Consider the following 14970-nt stretch of genomic DNA (forward strand, 5'->3'; position numbering starts at 1 on the left):
AAATAAAAAACGTTGAGAAAAAAAAATTAAAAAAAAAAAAAAGAAATAAACCACAATTTCTTTATTCATTCATCAGTTGATGGACATTTAGGCTCTTTCCATAATTTGAACCTACCTCAGTTTGAAACCGAATGTGAGGTTGAAGGGAAAAATGAAAGTGCGTGCGTGTGTGTGTGTGTGTATGTGTGTGTGTGTGTGTTCACACACACTCATGAATGAATGTGTGAGAGTATGAGTGTGCGAGTGTGTATGTGTGTGAGTGTGAAGTGGGTGTTTAGGGAAACGGTGGAGTGCAAACTTGCTGCCCAGGACAGGATCACGTATGTGGCAGCCCACTCTGGCCAAGTGCTGTAAACGGGTGGTTGGAGGTCAGTGGAGGGACTGCACGACACAGGGAATCGTGAGCCAGCTCAGCCTGAGCTCTGTTTTCTGGTGGTTGTCCCAGCCTCCTTCTCCATCTGACTGCATCTGCTTCCAGGTCAACTGTCTGATTTCCCCTGAGTGAGGGGTGTGGGTCATTCTCTCATGGTTTACCTTGGCTGTATCTCATGGTGAGCCTCCTGTTTTGAACCATCTTGAACTGTAATGAGGTGTTCCTGTCACATCTATGATATGGTGGACTTCTAGAGGGGCTCAGCCATGCCTTGTCCATTTTGGAACTCAGGTGCTCAGCCAGTGCCTGAGACTTGGCAGGAACTCTCAGTATTAATAAGACTAATGGGGGTCTTTCTTCTTTTTATGAATATTCCCATCAGAAGTGTGTCTTCCGTGGCCCAAAGCTTTATTGTTCCCACCAAATAGATTTTTCTTTAAAGCTTTCTTCATGATCAGTCACTAACCAATTGTTCTTATCAATTTGCCTGGTCAGTCTGAGTTGATTGTAAATTTAGATGGTGGAAAGAGACTGCCTTGTGGGCCAGTAATTGGGCTTTCTTAATAGCGACATTGGATCTGAGCTGAGTGGCAGTGAAACAGAAGATGGTCATTGCCTAGGCCTGGTCTGGGCCTTAGATGATAGTGTCTGATAGATGGGGAGACTGTCTAATGCTCAGGACCAAATAAACGCTATGGGAGAGCTAGATAAATGTCCCTAAAGAGGAAGTGCAAAAAAAAGGCGTTTATTCATCATAGATTTAGGAGAGGAAACATAATGACCTTGGGGAGGCAGGGTGATGAAATGGTCTGGTGGCAGGTACAGCTTTGGTCATCTCAGGCTGTAACTCTGGCAAATTCTCCCTGGCCCTTCCCGAGTGGCATCTGGGACTCCTGTGGGATCATTTGGGCTGTGGGTTTCTGCCGTGTCTGTGCATTGCCTCGGGAGCCATTTGGAAGAAGGATGCTCTGTGTATATGACACAGCACAGAGGATGGTCCCCATGTGACTCACAATGGAATCTGAAGCACTGGAGGAATTGGATTAGCAAGATTCAAGGCTGGAGAGAAATTGGGTCACATGCTTTCCTAGGAAGTCGGAAATCAAGCTGTCTGGCTCAGGCACAGTGGATGTGTGGATGGGCCACATAGGGAGGTGATTGTCATGTCTGTAGGTCAGCGGCTATCCCAGGGTAGGTAGCAGTGATGTTGGAAGGGAGTGGGTTGTAGTCAAGAGATTCATGTTCAAATTCTGCCACTGCCACCTACTTGCTACCTGTTATGGGAACATGCATATTTTGAAGATCCCCAGTATCTCAGAACATGACTGTATTTGGAGATAGGGCCTTTAAAGATGTAATTAAGGTAAAATGGGGTCATATGGGGGGCTCTCATCCAATCTGACTGGTGTCCTAATGAGAAGAGGAGACTGGGACCCAGACATGCATGGAAGGAAGATTATGTGAAGACGTAGGGAGAAGAAGGCCATCCGTAATCCAAGGAGAGAAGCCTGGAAGAGATCCTGCCCCCACAGCCCTCAGAAAGAACCAACTCCACCAACATCTTGATCTTGAACTTCTAGGCTCCAGAACTGTGAGAAAGTAAGTTTCTGTTGTTGATGCCCTGTGGTACTTCGTTATGGTAGCCATAGCAAACAAATAAATTACTTAAATGAGCATGGATAAGTTGTTTCACTTCTCTGGGCTTCAGTTTTTCCATCTGTAAAATGAGTCACTCATCTGAGAGCACCTGATGAAATAACGTATCAAATATTCTCTGTAGATGAGAAGTGTTGAAGAAATTATTGGCTATGACTGACAGTTTTCCTCAAGATTGCATCATTTACTCATCACTCATTCTGTAAATATTGAGTGCCTATAATGTGCCAGACACTGTTCTCATGGCTGACGTTACAGGTGCAGAAAATAAAGACAAAAATATCTCTGACTTCCTGGAACTTTGCATTACAGGGGTTACTGGTGGGAGGTGGGAGAGTAAGAAACAATGGACAACACAAGTACAACACATGGTAAACAAGAAAAGGATGAATGTGATGTAGAAAATAAAATCAGAGAAAGGGACAGGGAGGGCTGGTATTGGAGTGGTCAAGAGTTTTAAAATAGTGTGGTTGTACGAGCCTTCCTGAGAAAGGGAAATTAGGGCAAAGACAGGAAGTAAAAATGAGCAAGCCAGGTGGACATCTGGGAGAAGAGTGTTCTGCAAACAGAGACTAGCACGTGCCAAGTCCCTGGGGCCCAGAGAAAGTTTCAGGTACTTGTAACCCATAAAGCCCTGATTTAGATTGTCTGGAGGGTGTTGAGCATTTTGGCAGGTGTGTGATAAACACCTTTCTTTATAGTATGTGTTAACCCATATGGTCATTATCAAGGATGGTACTGAAACCTGATATAGAGGATTGGTTTAGAGAGACTATCTTATTGTTTGTTGGGGGAGGGGATTCAGAGGAGTGGAACAAGCTGAGACAGTCCGTAGCAGTTAGTAGACTTCCTCTTTGAGGCATGCAACTCCTACAATCGGGTGGTAAATAGCATCTCTCAGGGCCTGAGAAGCAAAAGAGCAGATGGTCCAGGTGACCTGGGGAGCCTATAACAGAGATGGGATTTGAATGTTAAAAGAAAGAGGTGAGGGGCGCCTGGTTGGCTCAGTTGGTTAAGCCTCCCAACTCTCTCCATTTTGGCTCAGGTCATGATCTCACGGTTCCTGCGATTGAGCCCCATGTTGGGCTCCGTGCTGACAGCGCGGAACCTGCTTGGGATTCTCTCTCTTTCCTCTCTCTGCTCCTCCTTGCCTCTATCAAAATAAATACATAAAAATTTTTTTTTCTCAACTTTTTTTTCTTTTTTTTAAATTTATTTTTGGGACAGAGAGAGACAGAGCATGAACGGGGGAGGGGCAGAGAGAGAGGGAGACACAGAATCGGAAACAGGCTCCAGGCTCCGAGCCATCAGCCCAGAGCCTGACGCGGGGCTCGAACTCATGGACCGCGAGATCGTGACCTGAGCTGAAGTTGGACGCTTAACCGACTGCGCCACCCAGGCGCCCCTAAAAATTTTTAAAAAATAAAAGAAAGAGGAGAGTCTGTATAATTTCATAAGCTCAGTGAGAATCCTCTTATAATTGAGTCCTCTGGAGGAAATCACAGCCTTATGTACAAACTATAAATCATAGACAAGTATGAAGTAAAAGAAAATAAAAGTCACCCCCAGGTACTGGCCCAGGTTGGTTGTTTTAATAAACGTTAGACGGTGGAAAGAGTGACTGTTGAGTGAGAATTGCAACATTGAAAGAAAGAATGAACTGCTACCATGCTGGTATGTTTCTACTATTTTTCCCTATCTGTTATCTTTTTTAAAAACTTTTAATCTGTATTTAATATCCTGATTTTTTTAATCTCAAAAACAAAACAAGCACTTCTTTTTGTTATTATAAACTTTTCATAAATACTGTAACATTATGTTTCATAATCTATTGATGCATTCATCCAGTATTAGCCTGCTACTCATGTTTCTCATATTATAAATAAGACTGTGTAGAACATCTTTGTACATGAATTTTTCTTTTTCTTTTTTATTTCCTCTTCCAACATTCTTAGGATTATTTTCCTGGAATCAATTTCTAGGCATAGAATAGAATTACTTTAGTAAAGGGTACAATTTCTTCAGGGCTGTCAAAATCAATGTGAATCATCTTTATTTTATTCTCTATTGGATCACTTCTTTTGCTGAGTTTTGTTTCTCCTGTAAATTGGAAAAGCTTTCTTTCCATCTTTATCCAAGATGCTACTAAACACGTTGAGCACAACAGGTTCAAGGGTATGATTTACTCCAGTTTGAAAGTTCTTTATGTTTGAAAATTCCAATTCTGTGAATTATAATACTGTCTTCCTTCATGTTAATTTAAAATTTTGTCTAATTATCTTGCTTAAAGGGAGTTGCCTGAGAATAGCCTTTGATGCCTAAGTGTGCAGCCTATGTTTTCCTAGTAGTGAGAATTTCTAAGCTTGATGTAGTTAAAGATAGATGTAAAAAAGCATTTAGCACTGGTATCAGATTTATTTAGTTTTAATTGTTTTATGTGAGTTGAATTGGTATGACTAGATTTGTGATGTTCTTTGCAAAATTCATTCCTTTTTTAGCAGGGCACATTTCACAAGATAATCTTGAAATGGCTAGACATCCTTATCTTTTTTAATGGTTTTTAACTCCTATTAGCTATAATGGGATTTCCACAAATAAATTGCTGCATTTTGTTGAAAGATAGATACTAGCACCCAGCTGACCGTCCCCCAAGCACGGGGGGTTTTGATCCTACTCACACACATGCCATTTTTCTTTCCTCAATGCAGTACAATTTTAAAAACTCCGTTAAAGAGCAGGAACATATTTACTAGACAACGATGTGATTCTGGTTTTTGAAGGCTGACAATGTGCTTCCATCAGTGCATTTGGCTGCCTGGGAAAAACAATTCTTTAAAAGCTCCCAATAAATGACATAAATAAACCAGTGAGGAGCCAGGGGCCTGCTCAGACTCTGCTGAATTATATGTCCCTGTGACAAACTATTGTTTGAGGACAATGACAAACATTTCAGACCATCTATGGAAGTCACTGGGGGGACTTTTGTTTCTCTCTAATAGCCCCTGAAGGCTTTCTGGCTAATAGTGTGTATAATGAGTCCAGTTTTCCAGCCCCTGAGAGGAGAGGCTGTGTTACTTTTGTATGCGCAGGGAAGGCCTCTGAAATTTCAGCAGTGGCAAAATTTGGTCTTTTGTAAGGGAGGCACACAACCTCCTCAGCCGGGGAAGCTGAAGAGAGGGAGAAAAGGTGAGGGTCTTAGGACAAGATGCCAATATAGGGCTTCACATCTGCGGCCCAAGTCAGGATCAGCTCTCAGGTTTACTCAGAGCATCACAGCCAGAGAACGGAGGGCCAGTCCAGTGCCAAGATACTAACTCAGGTTTGGAAGAGGCTTGGCAGATGCTGATGGCTAGGGGACACTCTAGTCACCTTCCCTTCCTTGTCCTCCCCATCCCCCATCCCAGGCTCTCTCTATGGGAGTCTCTACGTCACTGAGGTGAGATTCCAGATCTCCATTTTAATAAACCTCAAACCCCTCAGGCGATTCTGTGGCACACTCAAGCTGGACAGCCCCTGGTTGGGTTCGGGCCTGCCCAGGGCTGGGAAGGTGGCATCTATTCCCATGTCTGCATGGATCGCTGAACTAGGAATTGGGAGGCCAGAATCATAGTGCTGGATTCCAATATTTGTTTGTGGAACTTCGACATGCCACTGTTCCAAGTCTTGGTCCATTTATTTGTGAAGTCAGGGTATGGACCTGTGGCTCACAACCCTGGTTGCACGTTGGAATCACCAAGGAAGCTCTGAGGAAATGGAAAAGCCTGGGTCCCCTCCAAGCTCTGTGAATTGGAACATCTACCTGCAGGTGGAAGCTGGGCATCTATAGATTTATTCCAGCCTCAGGCTCAGAGAAGTAAAGGCATTTGGCCAAATTCTTCCTAAATAATTATTTATACAGTTGGGCTGGAATTGAGGCTTTCCTATGCCCTGGAAGAGCACATCATCATCATCAACAATAAAAGATGAATCATCAGTGCAGGTCAAGTTGGCAGCCTCAGATCTGGGCTTCCAGTAGAGAGACGTAACAGAGGGTTGGAACACTATCCTGTTGGTTTGGTTACATGGGATTGGGATCTCAGAATTGGGGCCACTGGGCATGAAGACATTTGTGGATGGGTGGAAGAGGAACTAAGGGAATTTAACCCAATTCTAGGACACGCACTGAGGTAGTAGCAACAACTCAAATCACAGTGTCCTGGAAAGTATGGAGAATTCAGTCTTCAAGGTTGGTGACCATCCTCGTGGTGTCTAAGTAGGGGTCTCACAGTGAACCAGCAGGAGGCTTGAAGATGAATCAGGATAATCCCTGTGTCATGATCTTTCTAGTTTTTCCAGCTAGGGTGAAGGCCAAGGTCTAGGCCAAGAAAGAGGAGGGCCTCAACCAAGGAAACTGGGATTCAGGAAGAGGCTGCCAACTCCAGGAGAGCTCTAGAACAGTACTTCTTATAGGGTGAGCCTCAGATCAGCAGTGTCAGAATCACCTGGTGAATCATTATACATGCAAATTCTACTGAATCAGAAGCTCTGAGGGGGTGGATCCTGCAATGTGTGATGCAAAGAGCCCTCCAGATGATTCTGATGTACACTGAAGGCTGAGGCCCACTGGTGTAGAGTTTTTGTAAGGAGCAAAGGCAAAGCAAATGTCTTGGGGGAACATATGGTACAATGGGCCTGTCATAACTAATCACTGACTTAGAGACACAGGAGGAAACTTGCATCCCCTTGTTGGATATGGGCCTCTATTGCTATGATGAGGGTTATCAGGGCCCCCAGCTGACCAGAGCTGGGCACATCAGGGACTACTAGAGGCAGGGGAGGAGATGCCAATGTCCATGGATACACCTGGAGATACTCAGGTGGTACCTCCTCCCTCAGCGCTAGGGCTGAATTCTGCTCACCACACCGTCTGCTTCCCTTGCTGAGTGCTGCTGGGTCCAAGTCAGAATAAAGTCAAATATTTTTGAAAAGTTCTGTGTCCAGCCATATTCAGATTATACTTAGGCCACACAGATAACATCTTCCTCACGGTCAATAAAAGTGATGCACAGCAGACTGTGGAGTTATTCAACACAGTTTTCAAAGATCTCTTTTATTGCCTGTGTATAAAAGCATGCAGAGACTCCTTTTTTTTCTGAGAGGGCAGCAATGATACACTGATTTGGTAGAAATAAATGATGGACATGTTGTATCAGGCACAGTGGGTCCTCCATTCATGTGAATTATTTTGCTGCAGAAAAAAACCCATAAGTGAACAGGCTTAAAACAGGCACAACATGGGGCGCCTGGGTGGCGCAGTCGGTTAAGCGTCCGACTTCAGCCAGGTCACGATCTCGCGGTCCGTGAGTTCGAGCCCCGCGTCGGGCTCTGGGCTGATGGCTCAGAGCCTGGAGCCTGTTTCCGATTCTGTGTCTCCCTCTCTCTCTGCCCCTCCCCCGTTCATGCTCTGTCTCTCTCTGTCCCAAAAATAAAAAAAAAAATAAATAAAAACGTTGAAAAGAAAACAGGCACAACCTCATGTCTGTGAACACCACATGGAAGAAACCACTGCTTTTTTCTAATATGATTGTGTTGGCTACTTTTATGTGTCAACCTGCCTGAGCTAAGGGATGCCCAGAAAGCTGGTAAAACATTATTTCTGGGTGTATCTGTGAGGGTGTTTCTGGAAGAGGTTAGCATTTGAATCAGTAGACTAAGTAATAAAGATTGTCCTCACAAATGTGGAAGGGCATCATCCAGTTAGTTGAGGGCTTGAGTAGAACAAAAAGATGGAGAAAAGCTGAATTAACTCTCTCTCCTGAAGCTGAGATATTTATCTTCTTCTGCCTTAGGACATTGGCACTTCTGACTCTTGGACATTTGAACTCAGACTAGGACTTATACCATGGCCCTCCAATGATCAGGCCTTTGGTGTCAGGCTTAACTACACCACGGATTTTCCTGGTTATCCAGCTTGCAGATGGCAGATTGTGGGACCTCACAGCCTCCATGACGATGTGAGCCAGTTCGTATTATTAATCTCTTTCATGTACATCTATGTATATCGTATTGGTTCTATTTCTCTGGAGAACCCCAATGCAATGATAATGGATATACTTGAAGTAGTAATGTTTGAGCAGTAGTTATTGGCATTGAAAGCCCCCATTATAGAGACATGGTCCAAACTAACCACTTGAGAAGGAAATAAGTAATTCTTAAGCTGTCTGTGGTTATTGGATATATTTAGAGGGGCTGCCTCCAACTGAAACCACATCCTTGTCTTTGCCTCCAGAAGGTGGAGATAGGCATTTTGGCTTAAGCCGGGATGTTACTAAAATTTTTGTTTAGTTTGAGTGTAAGCAGACATATTTCTTGATCTTTGTGGCTTGATGGAACATTACTTTCTTTAACTCACCTTGACATGGTGTACAGAGTTTGACTTTCTTGTATATTTTTGGTGGGAACTAGACATGTGAAAACAGTCTCTACTGTGCAACTGAATTTCCTGCACCCGGGAAATTCTAATGTAGATATAACCACCTCCCTGCAGTGAGGAGACTGTAGAACCACAGCCTCTGGAGATGCCTGGAATTATTTTTTAACTTTCTGTTATGAAAATGTTCAAGTTCAGACAGAAAATGACAGAATAGTGCAATGAAGCCCCATGTAATCATCACCTACCTTCGACAGTCTTCAACAGAAGTGTGTTTTCTGTACCCCCATTCACTTCTCTCCAGTTCTCTCACCATGACTGATTTATTTTGAAGCAAATCTCAACTATCATGTCATTTCATCCACATATATGTCAGTATGTATTTCTAAAAGACAAGAATTCTTTAAAAAAGCATAATCACAATACCATTATCACGTGTAAAAAAAAATGACAGTATCTATTTATTAGCATCAAATATCCAGTGTTTACTTCCCTGATTGCATCATAAGTGGTATTTTTATTGTTGATTTGCATGAATAAGGATACAATACTTAGCATCCTTCGTCTTCTGTTTGGGCTCAGAAATCCTTAATAAATTCTGAGGGGCCGAGGCTGTTGTGTCATCCCTCTGTAGCCCAGTGATTGGCCCAGCAAGCATATCGTCTGCCAGATTCGGGCAGCAGAAGCCAGAGGGGCAGGTGGTAGAAAAATCACATGAACGTAGGTTGCCAGGATCCCAGCTTGGGTCTAAGCTGTGTTCATTGTAAAATCTGGACATGATTTCAGCACTGGTGGGGAAAGGCCACTATGGAGTCTACCTGATGAGAAGCTAAGGATTCACTCGGGCAAAGACTGAGATGAAGGATGAAAGAGTTGCTCCAAAGAATAGGTCCCAGGGTGGGGCTGGCTGTCCTTGGCTGTCATCCAATGCCAGTAGATCCTACTTACCTCCTGGAAGCATGCGGTGTGTGTGACCCAGTTCACATTCTGGAAGAATGCAGTATGATGGCTCTGGGTTTGAAGGCTGGTGACAATAGGTACCTACTAGTCAGGTCCTTTCCTTACCCAAGGTCAGGGGCTCACTAAGATCTCCATGGGACTTTGAGAATTCAAGTTGCTGGCACTGTGAAAGCAAGGCAAAGTAGCTGATGAATTTGATTAAAGCCCATGGTCTATGAGTGGAGTATCTGATTTTTTGGGGATACAATTATTGGCATCCCTGTCTCCTTTAAAGGAAGGTAGGGGAGGGGCGCCTGGGTGGCGCAGTCGGTTAAGCGTCCTACTTCAGCCAGGTCACGATCTCACGGTCTGTGAGTTCGAGCCCCGCGTCGGGCTCTGGGCTGATGGCTCAGAGCCTGGAGCCTGTTTCCGATTCTGTGTCTCCCTCTCTCTCTGCCCCTCCCCTGTTCATGCTCTGTCTCTCTCTGTCCCAAAAATAAATAAACGTTGAAAAAAAAAAATTTAAAGGAAGGTAGGGGAGAACTCACCTATTTATCCTTCTGTTCATTTATCCATCTAGTTATCCATCCATCCCCTTTCTGTTCTCTCTACTTTGTGATTCTCCTCAATAAGCAGACAAGTTATTTCCATGTGGCTAGGGACAATGGCTGTTGATAGCCCTAGACTATTCATACTAACACAAAGGGAATTTCTCTCTTACATCATCTGTATGTGAATTCCAGTGAAGAAATGCCACTGGCGTTTTTGGAATCACATGCCCTCAGTTACTGTGTTCAGTAAAACAGGATACTCCAGTAGGTAAGCTCATATCAGGCACCCACCCTGTGGCCAGAGGAGAAGGGAAAAAGAGGGGAATATCTAGGGCAGGAAAAACAAACTCACTAATAAACTACAATATCTATCACACTCTATATCACACGTTCCCTCACTCCTCCACTGACATGAGTTGAACTCCCAAGTTAAAGCCTCCAAGATTGATGAAAAGGAAGTATGGATAGATACTGTTCCCACTTGCAAATTTTGAACTTTATAGTTTAGCTTATTCAGTTTTATTTAGTGTGACTACCTCATTTCCCACCATATTGATTTATTTATTGAGTCTCTCTCTAATACAAAGGAAGAAGCAGGTAGAGAAAGTACTGTAGTCAACTGACGGAAAAATGGTTTTCTTCATGGAATCAGCGAATACCAGCCCGTTTCTTCATCCTTAGTTGCACAAACCATCCTCACGTCAGGGTAAGTATCACCTTGCATCCCTCTCCTCTGTACCTGTCCCCATTTCTCCATGTAGGATTTGTAATAGTGTCATCAGGACAGAGAGGAGTGAGGAGGTGGGCTGGTGGGATGGCGTGTGTGTGAAGGAGTAGAGAGAAGTCAGAAGAGGAGAAAGCAGACTTCTGGTTCTCCCGTGTGTGTGAGCGTGCGTGTACCCACACACACACAAACACACCTGCACGCACAGGCACATTCATGTGGATTAGCTGACCAACGCTTTATTTAAAAAAAAACAAACTCTGAAGTTGAGGATAGTTGAAGATAGTTTTGTGATGACTGATAGGACTCTGAACACCATCCCTTGTTCCAGGAAACTCACAAGGGGGGTAATTTGGCACTTGGTCAACAATTCCTGAGAGATTTTAAAAACAAGATAAGAGTGTTTGCAACTTTCTTTACAAGTCTTTCTAAATCTGAAGAAACAAGCCCAATTGTTAACTAATAGCCAATAATATATTGGTTTACAGTGGATGCAATAATAATCTGTATATTTGGTATATTTATGTTCATTCTATAAGTATTATTTGTCTGTTTTTAGTTATCCAGAGGAGTTTATGATTGATCTTTTCTTTTAAAGATATTTGTTAATTTCTGATGCTCATCATTGGTCAGGAACCCTTATCCCTTTACAAAAGTGAGTCCAAGGGAAAAAGAGTACTTTTATGCAATGATCTACTTAAAAACAACATTCAAGAGCGTTCTGTAGCAAACAATTGGGAACTGCTGGTACTCTTTAGATTCTAATATAAACATGGTCAAAAAGTCTGGGCATGAGTTAGAAACAACTGAATATTAAAAATGCAAATGGAACAGCTGAACTCAAGGGAAATGCTTCATAAGCAGACAAAAGTACCATCAAAAATGCTGTAGTGGTGTTATGAAATTTTAATTCATGATCAAAAAATTTTCTCACAAGTCCCAATACTTCTTTCCAATATATCTTTGAAATTATAGTGGGACCCGGTGGATAACTTTTTAAATATGCCTCAAATTGCAAGTAGATGAACATTTGGCCCAAATACTTTAAAATTCTTACTCTGGCTAAGCTTGGGGATTCAGTAGGAAGAGTTACATCAGCACAGACCAGCCCTGCCTCTTATATCTTACATCTTCTAGCAACCAGAATGTGTTTCAGGCACGCATTTTGGAGTTATGTTTAACAATCCCGAGACATCATCTCTATTCAGCCTCACAGCCTCCGGTGGAGACGAAGAGAATATTAAATAATCGAGAGGGCCTGCCATGAAATCTTGCAGCTCTTGAGTAAAGCTCGGCATCAGGGTGACTGCTTTTTAAAAAAATATTATGTTTGCATTTTGTTTCAGAAATAATATGCTTTAAGCTCTTAAAATGAGCATTACTGGGTGTTCAAGGTCAGGCACAACCTTGAGTGTTAATGGAGTGTTAAAAGAAACCGGTTTAAGGTAAATTCCATTGGTCTTATACTGAAAAAATTTATTTAGGTGCAACTGAGCTTGCAAGCTCAGGTAAATCATCCACATTTGACAGCGGTGTGGAAAGAAAGTGGAAACAAGTAGAAAGCCAGTGTTTTGAGGTTCGCAAAGGGCTTGAGGTATGGTGTGACTAGAGGTCTGTTGGATGTCTTAGCTTTCTATGGCTGTGTAACAAATGACCACAAGTTTAACAGCTTAAACAATTCCCGTTTGTTAGCCCACAGTTCTGTAGGTTAGATGTCCAGTACATCATGCCTAACTTCTCTGCTCAGGGCCTCACTTAGCTGAAGTCAGGGTGATCGCTGGACTGAGTTCTCACCTGAAGGCTCTAGGGATGAATCCACTTCCAGTCGCATCACTGTTGTTGTTGGCAGAATTCAGTTCCTTGTGGTTGCAGGGTTGAGGTTCCCATTTTGTTGCTGACTGTCATCTTGGGCCCACATTCCTAGACCCATGGGCCCCTCCATCTTCAAGTCAGCAATGGCACGTCAAATTCTTCTTGTGCTTTATTTTATTTTGTTTTATTTTATTTTATTTTATTTTTTTAATGTTTATTTAATTTTGAGAGGGAAAGACAGAGCACAATTGGGGGAGGGGCAGAGAGAAAGAAGGAGACACAGAATTCGAAGCAGGGTCCAGGCTCTGAGCTGTCAGCCTGACGTGGGCCTTAAACCCATGAACCACAAGATGATGACATGAGCGAAAGTTGGACACTTAACCACCTGAGCCACCCAGGCACCCCTCTTCTTGTGCTTTGAAATGTTGATCTCCTCTGTTGTTGACCTTTAGACCCAGATTTATTATTTAAAAAAAATGTTTTTTAATGTTTATTTATTTTTGAGACAGAGACAGAACATGAACAGGGGAGGGTCAGAGAGAGAAGGAGACACAGAATCTGAAACAGGCTTCGGGCTCCGAGCTGTCAGCACAGAGCCCGATGTGGGGTTCAAACCCACAGACCGCGAGGTCGTGACCTGGGCCGAAGTCGGACGCTCAACCGACTGAGCCACCCAGGCGCCCCTAGACCCAGATTTAAAGGGCTCCTGTGATTAGGTCAGGCCCACTCAGGTAATCTCCCTGTCTTAAAGTTAATTGGTTTGGGATGTAATTATATCTGTAAAATCTCTTTATAACATAAATAATTATGGCAGTGATATCATATTCACAGTCCTAGGTTATACAGGGTATGCATACCAGGGGATAGGACCTTGAGGGGCATCTCAGACTCTTTCTACCACCGTGGTGTTTGTTGAGACCCACACCCTGCAACCAGAGGCACTGCCTCTTAGAAGACTGAACTTCTGATGAGTCTGTTGGAAGGAGGGGGACAAAGGAATAATGATTCAGCGGGGGTGGGGGTTACCTAGAAACCACATGTGCCTTTTATCGGGTCTGCTTCCTAATGTAGCAGGCACCTTATTATGTCCTTCTTAAGACCTCAAAGAATAACATGAACCATCTAGAAATCTTGATAAGTGAATGCATAAACCTAGCTGGGGATGCAGGAAAGAGGCTGGCCTCCTCTTGTGCCACCACTGGGAATCCATGAAAATTGGGAAAAGATGTCATTTAATTGGATACAGTTTTGTGGGCACTGCCTGGTCAGTTGGCTATCAGATCCCGGACAGTCCCACTCACCCCTCAACCAGGCACCTTGTGCACAGTCATGTGCAGTGTCCCTGTGTAGACTCTGGGTCCAATACAAGTGGGCTTGGGCCTGGGCCTGTGTGGGTCTGGGCAGTAGACACAGAATTTTGTTGCATCTAGAGAGGGAGAACTATAAACACTATCAATTTACACAGCAAAGAGCAAAGGGCGTAGAGAAGAGCTTCTTACCTCAGCACCATTGACCTTTGGAGCCGGACAGTCCTTTGTGGTAGGGGCTGTCCTGTGCATTGTAGGATGTTAGCAACACCTCTGACCTCAGTAGCATGCCCCCTAAATTGTGACAGCCAAAGATGTTTCCAGACATGGTAAAATATCCCATCGGGGGCAAAATCACTCTCAGTAGAGAATGGCCATAGATGTATAAATTCTAGAACATAGGAAATCCCTCTAATATCCCATGGAAGCTTTATGTCTTTTAGGACTGGAAGTGAGGAATGTAAATATTGGAGAAACCACAAGCAGTTATGTGACTGTAGGGCAGAATGTATGAGAGAGTGAGACACAGAGAGAGAGAGAGTGATCTCTTTGCTGAAGTCCTGATCAAGTGGCATCTGAATACTGGACGTCAGTGCTGGTAGTCAATGTTATTCCTGAGCTTTTAAATTACATGAGCCAAGGGGCGCCTGGGTGGCGCAGTCGGTTGAGCGTCCGACTTCAGCCAGGTCACGATCTCGCGGTCCGTGAGTTCGAGCCCCGCGTCAGGCTCTGGGCTGATGGCTCAGAGCCTGGAGCCTGTTTCCGATTCTGTGTCTCCCTCTCTCTCTGCCCCTCCCCCGTTCATGCTCTGTCTCTCTCTGTCCCAAAAATAAATAAATGTTGAAAAAAAAATTACATGAGCCAATATATATACATTATATATATAAGCCAATGTATATATACATTATATATATATAATATAAGATTAGATTATATTATATCTTATATCATATATATTATAATCTTATAATATAAGATTATATTATATCAGTTTATTATTAGATTATTAGATTATATTACATATAATATATATGTATGTATGTATATATATGTATGTATATATGTATGTGTGTGTATATATATATATATATATATATATATATATATATATATAAAACTTAAGCCAATTTATGCCATTACTTGGCTTTCTGTCACTCATACCTAAAGAGTCCTACTTGACACAAGGGGCATTGCAGAGA

The 14970-nt window shown here is 43.0% G+C and overlaps 1 long non-coding RNA gene across 1 annotated transcript in view; it reads left to right on the forward strand.

The window, feature by feature from the left end:
- Window positions 1–10628, forward strand: part of LOC121009856 (uncharacterized) — a 55304-nt gene extending 44676 nt beyond the window's left edge. The window contains exons 2-3 of the long non-coding RNA XR_005780868.1: window positions 7858–8022; window positions 10516–10628. This is a non-coding gene — a long non-coding RNA (uncharacterized LOC121009856). The remainder of the gene's footprint in view (window positions 1–7857; window positions 8023–10515) is intronic.
- The last annotated feature ends 4342 nt before the right edge of the window (window positions 10629–14970 follow it).

Source organism: Herpailurus yagouaroundi, unplaced genomic scaffold (assembly GCF_014898765.1).
Source record: "Herpailurus yagouaroundi ecotype Mexico unplaced genomic scaffold, PumYag 190, whole genome shotgun sequence".
Classification (NCBI taxonomy): domain Eukaryota; kingdom Metazoa; phylum Chordata; class Mammalia; order Carnivora; family Felidae; genus Herpailurus; species Herpailurus yagouaroundi.